General features: G+C 41.9%; 1 pseudogene; it reads right to left on the reverse strand.

The window, feature by feature from the left end:
* LOC149212935 (uncharacterized) overlaps positions 1-8,955 on the reverse strand; it is a 51,810-nt pseudogene extending 42,855 nt beyond the window's left edge.
* Between the last annotated feature and the right edge of the window lie 1,073 nt (positions 8,956-10,028).

The following is a 10,028-nucleotide window of genomic DNA, read 5'->3' on the forward strand; positions in this document are numbered from 1 at the left end:
CCGCCCATTTCTGCTTCTTTCGGTCTTCAAAAATTCTCAAGCCTGGTTCAATCATCTATCGGGTCCGCCATTTGGGTCGCAATCACACATGATAGCCGACCGATCCTGCTTTTCCTTCTATATGAAAATACATGCAAAAACGCTGTAAAATCATGAAAAATGCCTCCTCCCGGACTTCAAATATTAAATAATTTTGTTCCGGAAACCCATCGGGTTCGGGTTTCATCGCATAGCGTGCATATATGAAAGTGTTGAGCACCCTTGGTTTCCCCGATTGCGATATGCCGACGCGATCTAGGCCGATGCGATACATTTTGATTTATAATTGAAAAACATTGCAAATACAGGAAAAATGGCCACTGGCAGAACTGAAAAAATATACAATAGAGCATATATAACCATCGGGTCCAATTATCGCATCGGCAATATGTATGTGCAAAAAGGCCCGACCCTTTGAAAGCGCCGATAGCAATACGCCGATGCAATGCGATCGCAATCGCATATCACAAGATATAAAGGCCCCGACCTCTTTGTAAGTCCTCCATTGCGACCCGCCGATCTGATCATCAACGATCGCTGATCGGCGGTGTCTAGCGTCCTGCCGCTTCCTGCCTTCACCAATTGCGACCCGCCGATGTGATCTGGACCGTTGATCGGCCAGATCCAACGGCTATTGCGAATTTGAATGTTAAGCTTGTGATTTTGATTTTTTGACTGTTTTGGAGTGTTCTTTGCCTCCCGATAGTGTATTTCCGCCTTCCCAAGGGCTTTCCTCTTGCGATGGTTTTGATCGGTGGAAGGCCTTTAACCCAAACTTGGAGATTTCAACAGCATGCATGGATCCTTTGCCATGAATTTACATGGGTTTGCAGACTTTGGGGCATACATGGATCCCTTTTTTATCCCTTTGTATAGCAGAGCTAACACTGGCTCCTTCTGGGGATGAGATCCTCCCTGTGAGGTCTCAAGAACTTTCAGAGCAATGCCTTTCCTGTAGAAAACAAATTAGCCAAAATTTCCTAGTGTTCCATTGGGCATGGAGTCTACTTTGCTTATACTAAAACTGATGAAATAAAATATTTACAGTTTTAAGGCCTAAAGACCTTAAATCACATAAATTTTCAGAAAACGCCCATTGACTGGGCCATCAAAAACTGCTTCCCCTTCCATGCTCTTCAGCATGAAGGTATTGTTCCCTTGGACCTGAGAAATGATGAAAGGCCTTGCCTAGAAAACATCAAACTTCCCATGGTTGCCTTTCTTTTCTTTTAGTGCATCCCATTTAAGGACCATGTCTCCAACTTGAAAATTATCTGTTTTTGTCCCTTTATCAAAGGCTTCCTTGATCTTTTTCTGATGTGCTGCAGACTTTTCAACCAGCTTCTCTCTAATCTGATGTACCTCTGCTAAATCAGTGATTCTTTTTGCCATTCCTTCTTCCTCATCCTGTTCTTGTTGCAGGAACTTTGCCACAGGGAGAGTTAACTGAATTGGGAACACAGCTTCGGTGCCATACACCAGCTTGAATGGAGAATTTCCTGTGGATATTTTAATGGTCACTCTATCAGCCCAAAGTGCATATTTGAGCTTAGAATCCCAATTCTTTTTGTTGTCCTCCAACAGCTTCTTAATTATCCTTATCAGACTTTTGTTGGAAGATTCTGCTAGACCATTTCCTTGAGGGTAGTATGAGGTGGAATGAACCAGTTTAATGCCCATTGAGTTACACATTTCCACCAATTCTTTTGCTCTGAAGGCTGCTGCATTATCTGTGACTAATTTATGTGGACAACCAAACCTGGTGAAGATATGCTCAATCAAAAACTTCATGACCACACTACGATCAGCCTTTCTAGTAGGGATTGCTTCAATCCACTTAGTGAAATAATCAGTGGCTACTAATATCCATCTGTGCTGGCCACTGGAATGTGGATTGATTTCTCCAATGAAATCCAAGCCCCTCTGCTGAAAAGGTCCTTTTGCATGCACTGGTTTTAAGGGCACGGATTTTAATTGTTGTTTCCCTTCAAATCTTTGGCAACTGTCACAAGATTTAACAAACGAAAAGACATTAGAAAATAAGGTGGGCCAATAGTACCCAGCTCTGATTATCTTGTGGGCTATAGTTTTCCAGTAATGATGTCCTCCACACATGCTGGAGTGAAACTGCTGCATAACTTCCATTGACTGTTCTTTGTTCAAACACCTCAAAAGCATTCCAGATGGGTCTCTCCAATAGAGCAAATTTTCATGGATGCAATATTTTGCTGCCCTGAGTTTAACAGTTCTGGCCTGACTTTGAGTGAGGCCTGGAGGGATTTCTAACTTCAGCAAGAAATTAGCTATTGCGGAATACCAATCACAAGAAGCTAGGTTCTCTGTCAATGACTGCTTTTCTCCTGGTTCGGCTGCTTCCTCCTCTTCTGTTTGACCATTCTCTGAATTCGAACACATGAGGTTCATGTCCAATGTTCTGCAATTTTCTTCAGCTAATAGTCTGGCAAGACCCTGACCTCTGACAAGCTTAGTGGGCTTCAGTTCTATATTAAATTCAATTAATTTCGCGATCCATTTAGCCCTTCTTCCATCGGCATCAGGCTGTGTTAAGACATCTTTTATTGCAGCAGAGGGTACATATGCAACTACTTTGGAATGCAGAATATAAACTCTGAAAGCCTTCAAAGACTTGATAAGAGCGTATGCTTGTTTCTCAATAATATCATACCTCAGCTCAGCATCCCTTAAGGTTTTACTAAAAAATGCCAGCGGATGCTCTGAGCCTTCTTCATCTTCTTGCAATAGGACTGCTGCAAGGGTGTCGTCAGAGGCAAAAGAAAATATGTGGAATTCCTTGCTATAATCTGGACTGATTAAAGTGGGAGCCTCCGTAATTGCCTTTTTAATGGACTCAAATGACTTTCTTGCTACACCATTCCACTTGATCTCTGACCCCTTCTTCAACATAGAGGTAATATAATTCACAAGTTCTGCAAAATTTGGGATAAACCTCCTTACAAAATTAATCTTGCCTAGAAAAGACTGGATGTCCTTCGTCAATCACGGGATAAACAAGGTCTATATCACTTTTACTCTTTCTGGGTCAATTCGGACACCTGTAGCAGAAACAATATGTCCAAACAACTTGCCTTCTTCTAACGCAAACTGTGACTTCTTAGGATTTACTGAAATCCCAAACCTTCTGCACTTCAAAAAAACTTTCTCCAAATGTTGCACATGGTCTTGATGGCTGCTGGAGTATACTGTTACATCATCCAGGTAGATAAGGACAAATTTATCCTTTTCTCCCACAAATGCTATATCGATAGCTCTCTGAAAGGTGGCTCTAGCATTCATCAACCCAAAAGGCATCTTGGAATACATAAAGGTGCCCCAAGGAGTGGTGAATGCAGTCTTCTCCTCATCATCCGGATGCACAACAACCTGATTATACCCTGAAAATCCATCCAAGAAAGACATCACTTTGGCTTCTGAGACCTTCTGCAACAAGTCCTCCATCTTGGGTAGAGGATAGTTGTCTTTATTGGAGCATTTATTTAAGCTTCTGAAATCAACACAAAGTCTGATTTCTCCACTTTTCTTTCTCACCACTACTAGGTTGGCTACCCACTTGGGATATCTGAGAGGGACTATGATTTTGGCAGCCAACAACTTTTTTATTTCTTTTTCGATCAGAGGGATAAGCATAGGATTTATTGGCCTCAGCTTCTGTTTGAAAGGTATGGTGCCCTTCTCTAAAGGGATTTTATGCTGGATGATATTCTTATCATAGGTTTTCAGGTCACTATATTCCCAGGTGAAGACATCTGCAAATTGCTTCATTAATTTGCAGTATTCAGAACTTTGGTCAGCAGATAGATGAGAAGACAGCTTTATATACCTAGGTTGACCTGGACTCCCTATATCATGCTGACAGACTGCAGATGGATCTTCTTTTTGGGTAGCCTTGTAGGGTACATCGTTTTGGTAAAACAATCTTTCTAGAGGAATTAGAACCTTAGGAATATGATTGCTGGGAAGTTGAACAATGCTATCTTTGCCAATTTTGTTTCTAAGCTGGGATTGAGGGGTCTCTTGCAAGGCTTTGTTTCTCTTGGTCAATTTGCATTTCGGAAAATTCATCAATGACTTGCAGGAACCTATTTATCTCATCATCATCATCAAAAACTTTCCAATGTTGGACATTATCAAGCAAGGATGACCTATATTTCATTTGGACTTCGTAAACCAACCTGGGCGGCATGGGAGGGATAAATAGACTAGCAGACACAGTAAGGGAATCAGCAAGCTGATTCTGGGCTCTAGGAATATATGAAATACAGAAATAATCAAAAGAGTCTCTAATCCTCCATACCTCATCTCTATATGCTTTCAGCCTTGGGTGCTTCACTTGAAACGTTTTATTTACTTGCTGAATGATCAAATCAGCATCTCCAAATACTTTCAGATTCTGGATTCCTCTGTCTTTTGCTGCATTAAGGCCTAGTATCAGAGCCTCATACTCTGCTATATTATTGGTGACTTGGAAGGCCAGCTTAAAAGACAGCTGTGTGCTTTCTTGTTTTGGAGATATCAGCACCACCCCTGCTCCTGTAGTCTCCTTGGAACATGCTCCATCAAAGAACATCTCCCAAACCTGATTTGCTTGCTTCCCCTCAGCCTGAACAATTGGTTTCTTGAGCTGCAACGAGGCCTTCTGAGATTCTTCAATTTGGAGGATACATGCTCCAAAATCAGTGTCCACCGCATAAATGGGATGATTAGAAGGATCCTTTTCATCATTAATGATGTACACCAACTGTGCTTCTCTATACAATCTCCTGCTTTCTCCTCCAAAAACTGGGACAATGGCATAAGATAGGTCATTCTGCAATGTCCCACCTAGTCTCTTAATCCACCCTCTGGACAACAACATGCCAAACTTAGGAGGGACATCTGCCACCACAATATCCATCATTATGCTCTTCATGGGCAGCTGGGTTAGGGAAATGGCTAAATCTTTAATCAATCCCAGACATTTCACCTTCCTTGAATCAAATGAGAATAGGTCATGATATGGTCTGGTGATGTCAAGGCCTAATTGTTCCATGACAGTTTTAGGCTTCAGATTGTGATTGGCGCCTGTATCTAGGAGGCAGTTGTGGAGAATTTTGTCATGAATGGTCAAGGAGACATAAAAGATGGGGAATTATCATTGGTAGGTTCAGTCATTGGGCTTAGCACAAATGCAGGCCTATCGTCTTGCAAATTGACAAAGTTAGTGGAGGTTCGTGTGATCTTCAGCTCGAGAGCCTCAAGGATAGGCTTTCTAAACATTTCACTCTTCACCAGTTCTGTCAGAGGCACAATTATTTTTAACTTCTAAACTTCTGATTCGATGCTGAAAGAGAGAGGTAGTTTGTCAGGACCTTTTACCTCTTGAACTGGTGCTTTGAGGGTGACTGGATCAGCTGCTGGTCTTCTCTGTCTGTTATTCTGGGTCTTTGTTTGGACGACAAGTTTTTGGGCAGGATTCTCCTTGATATTATTTGCATTTGACCTTATATTATATCTTTGCTGCTCCCCAATTTGTAGAATAGCCTATCTGTCCCACCTTTGACTGTCTTGCTCCTGCAGCAAAGACTCTTCGTATGCAGCCAATTTCAAAAAGGCATCACTGCCTTTATCTTCCATATAGAGAATCTCATCCTCATCTTCAATCTATTCCTCCTCCATGACCACATTTTGGAAAGGAGCCTTAACTCTTTGATCTTCGTTAGTTTCTTTACCCCTCTGAATGATTTGCGATTGTTCACTTGTTCTTCTAAATGGATTCGGATTTCTTGGTGCAAATGTGCCTGGGAGCCTTGTCTTCCCAGAGTTCTACTCAACCTCCAGCTTAGAAATTTTAGCAGACAATGACTCGATCATTCTAGTCATTTTATCAAGTTTGGTATCTGAGGATGAAGCAGAGGAAGAAGAAGCCTCGCCTCTCTACCTCCTTCTATCAGCGTGACTTTTGAGCTTTTTTGTAGCCATAATGTTAGATTCGACCTCTAGTGTCACATCCTGCATTTCAGCTAGGGTAGCACATCTTCTTTCTCTCAACAGCAAACAGAAATCAGAGTCAAAGGCACTGGCGTAGGCAAGTTTGGCAGAGGTGGGGGTAGGCTTTACCTCAGCTGGTATCTTACTATACATACGGTTGAATCTTTTATTAAAATCAGGCAAGGATTCCCCATTTTCCCTCTTCAGGTTTCCAAACTCCGTATGATAGTATAGCAGGTCCTTTTTATCTCCCCAATGTTTTAGGAATGTATCATCTAAAGCTTCGATATCTGCTATAGATCTTGGGGCTTGTTCTCTAAACCATTTCCTAGCCTCCCCATCTAGACTTTGGACAAAGACTCTCATCCACACATCATCTTCACTAATATCTAGATTATCAGCATAGCTATAAAATGACTCAAGGTGTTCTTCAGCAGTGACACCTTCAGTCCCAGTGAACTTAGGCATATACTTCTGATATTCTCCAGTGGGCATAGCATTCAAAGGAGTGGGCAGTATTAGAGGTCCATACCTAGCGGCTATGATTCTTTCCATTTTGGTGGGTGCTTGCGGACCTGCCATAACTGTGGTGGCTAAAAGGGTACCAGGAGTCTGAAAGACGGAAGGCGGAGGAGTGATTGGTAAGACCAAAGGAGTATGGTGAATAGGAGGTGGGGTTCCCTTTGGGCTAACAACAAAAGGAGAAACTAAAGAACAAGGAACTTTATGAATTTCTGAGAGCTTTTCTTCACTGCTAGTATTTGAATCTGTACTCTCAACCTGTATTTGTTCTATTGCAGGATCTTGCTGAAGAGATATAGAGTATTGTTTAGGTTTACCTGAACCCGATGCTCCTTTCTGCAATACTTTCTTCTCCTTGATGGTCTTTCCCAGGTCAGGTGCTGGGTCAGCTTGCGATTTCTGAGGATTTCTCCGAGTATGCCTCACAAACTGAGCCAGAATTATGAAGTGGAGTCGCCAAGAGGTTCGGCCTCCAGTAGAGTCGCCAGATAGATGATTACAACCAAAAACGTGCCCAGACTTTGTCTATCATCAAAGTTGGGTCTGTGTCGTTTCCCAGGGAAGCTGAGCTTCAGTTTCCAGTTCCCCGGCAACGGCGCCAATTATGTTATCACTCCAGGAAACTCCCCAAGGTTGTAAATCAGAGATGCCTAGTAACATATGATCTTTAATATTGTTCTTTGAACTATTGGAATAAATGATGGTTTGGATCAAGCCAGATAAACATTTCAGCTATGCTTTTACCCAAGACATGCATGAACACCCCCAATAACACAAGGCTTTAGACTGCTAATGCTCAATAGTTTTTAGATTTAATGGATAGATGGAGAACACTGACTATGCCAGCAGATTGCATACATGAATCTATATGAATGGCTAGCTACAGGCAGCAAATGGACTTACTGACTATACTGGCAGATGCACATATAATCACGCATATAAATGGCTGACCATAGGTAGCAGAGAAGCTTGCAAATCTAATGTATTAAAGTAGACATAAGATGACGGTTATCTGGCCTTGAACACACAGAAACTCTAAAAAAATTGTTCAAGTGAAAGCATAGAATAGGAGAGGAATGGAAATTAAACACATAACAATAAAAGAAGCTTGTATTACCGAAAATGAAGATGAGAAGCTTGAATGGCAAAGTCTTATGAGTCTCCAGAAGTTGAACCCTTGTTACATTTAGCTTTCTGCCTTTTATAGGCCCTTTACAATGCTCCTGAGCTCTCTAGAAGGCTCGGAGTCTTAGACTTGTCTGATCTGTCCCATAACCATTTGATTCCCTCAATAGGCAGGCATGGCTCGGAGGTTTTCCTCTTCTGACAGAGGAATAACCATACTCAGATGTTTTGGGCAGCCTGCTGTGATGCATGGGAGCTCCCTCGTGCCAAAGATGCCCCATCATGTTTGTTAGGATGACTGTTGCACTGGCAGGGCTATTAATGCTCCATGATTTTGTTTGGTTTTGGTTGAGGCGTGTAGTGGCCCTTCTCCTTCCCTTTCCAGGCTCTGTTTGCTGGCCGTCGCTTCTCCGCCGAATCCTTCTTTTGGTGTGTATCATGACTGTAAGACTCTTCTACAGATGGCTTGGTGCCTGAACCTGCAATGGAGTGGCTATCGTTCCTATGAAATCCCTGCACCGGTCCCTTTCAGACAATAGCTGCAAATGTTTCTTTTTTGTTATTGTGTCTGTTTGGGTCATAAACAGCGAAAACGTTGCAATACTGCTAAATCCCGCCCATTTCTGCTTCTTTCAGACTTCAAAAATCCTCAAGCCTGGTTCAATCATCTATCAGGTCCGCCATTTGGGTCGCAATCACACATGATAGCCGGCCGATCCTGCTTTTCCTTCTATTTGCAAATACATGCAAAAAGGCTGCAAAATTATGAAAAATGCCTTCTCCCGGACTTCAAATATTAAATAATTTTGTTCCGGAAACCCATCGGGTCTAGGTTTCATCGCATAACACGCATATATGAAAGTGTTGAGCACCCTTGGTTTCCCCGATTGTGATATGCCGATGCGATCTAGGCCGATGCGATACATTTTGACTTATACTTGAAAAACATTGCAAATACGGGAAAAATGGCCGCTGGCGGAACTGAAAAAATATACAATAGAGCATATATAACCGTCGGGTCCGGTTATCGCATCGGCAATATGTATGTGCAAAAGGCCCGACCCTTTGAAAGTTCTGATAGCGATATGCCGATGCAATGCGATCGCAATCGCATATCGCAAGATATAAATGCCTCGACCTCTTTGTAAGTCCTCCATTGCGACCCGCTAATCCGATCATCGGCGATCGCTGATCGACGGTGTCCCGCATCGCTGCCGCTGCTTGCCTTCGCCGATTGCGACCCACTAATGCGATCTGGACCATTGATCGGCCAGATCCAACGGCTATCGCAAATTTGAATGTTAAGCCTGCGATTTTGATTTTTTGACTGTTTTGGAGTGTTCTTTGCCTCCCGATAGTGTATTTCCACCTTCCCAAGGGCTTTCCTCTTGTGATTGTTTTCATCGGTGGAAGGCCTTTAACCAAAACTTGGAGATTTCAACGGCATGCATGGATCCTTTGGCATGAATTTACATGGGTTTACAGACTTTGGGGCATACTTGGATCCCTTTTTTATCCCTTTGTATAGCAGAGCTAACACTACCAAACTGTTACCTCTAAAAACCGTCACATTTTACAGAAAAAATCTAATTAATGCCATAAAACCTACATTAGAATATCCAACCTTCGCATCATATTTAAATTTCCAAAATTTTCATTAACTGCATATTCCTCCTAGTTACTCCTTATTGTCCAACCTTGACTTCTAAAAATCATTGCAAGAATGACTTTGTTTAATTAACACCACAATACCTCCCTTAAAGAAACTTAATTAAGTAAACTATCTAGAGCTTCATTCAATACAAATTCCCTGTTATCTTAAGAGAGGGGAGCGGACAACGAACTTACCTTTAGAAGAAAACCCTGGTGCCTCGGATCCTACACTTTCCACAAATGGGAAAAACTTTCTTTTCCACAAACCCTGTATCCAAAGATTACCATTTTCTTTAATATCTGAGGCACCCAAAACCCAAAAGATTTTCCCTCAAAAAAACAGGAACAAAAAATTAAAACCCCATCGAAATGACTCCACTTTCACTCCAAAACTTAGTAAACTCTGAGCATTGTAGACAAACAGAACCAACATAATATTTGCCATGGATACAATAGATCGAAAAACCATTACTTCGGAAACTCAAAACCCCTTAGGGTTTCAAAATGCTGCAAAAAGATTGGAAAGAATATTAGCTTACCACTATTCATAATTTTTAAATCTCTGGGATATATGAGATGGCTAAGAGCGTAGCCTTAATGTCACTTTATCCCGTGAAGCTGTTGAAACAGACGAAAATCTGCCAGCTTCTGTCACACACAAAGCAAAGAAGGAAGAAGAAATG

This window comes from Pinus tabuliformis, chromosome 1_1, assembly GCF_031772625.1.
Source record: "Pinus tabuliformis cultivar Carrire ecotype Pingquan chromosome 1_1, CPIR1, whole genome shotgun sequence".
NCBI lineage: Eukaryota > Viridiplantae > Streptophyta > Pinopsida > Pinales > Pinaceae > Pinus > Pinus tabuliformis.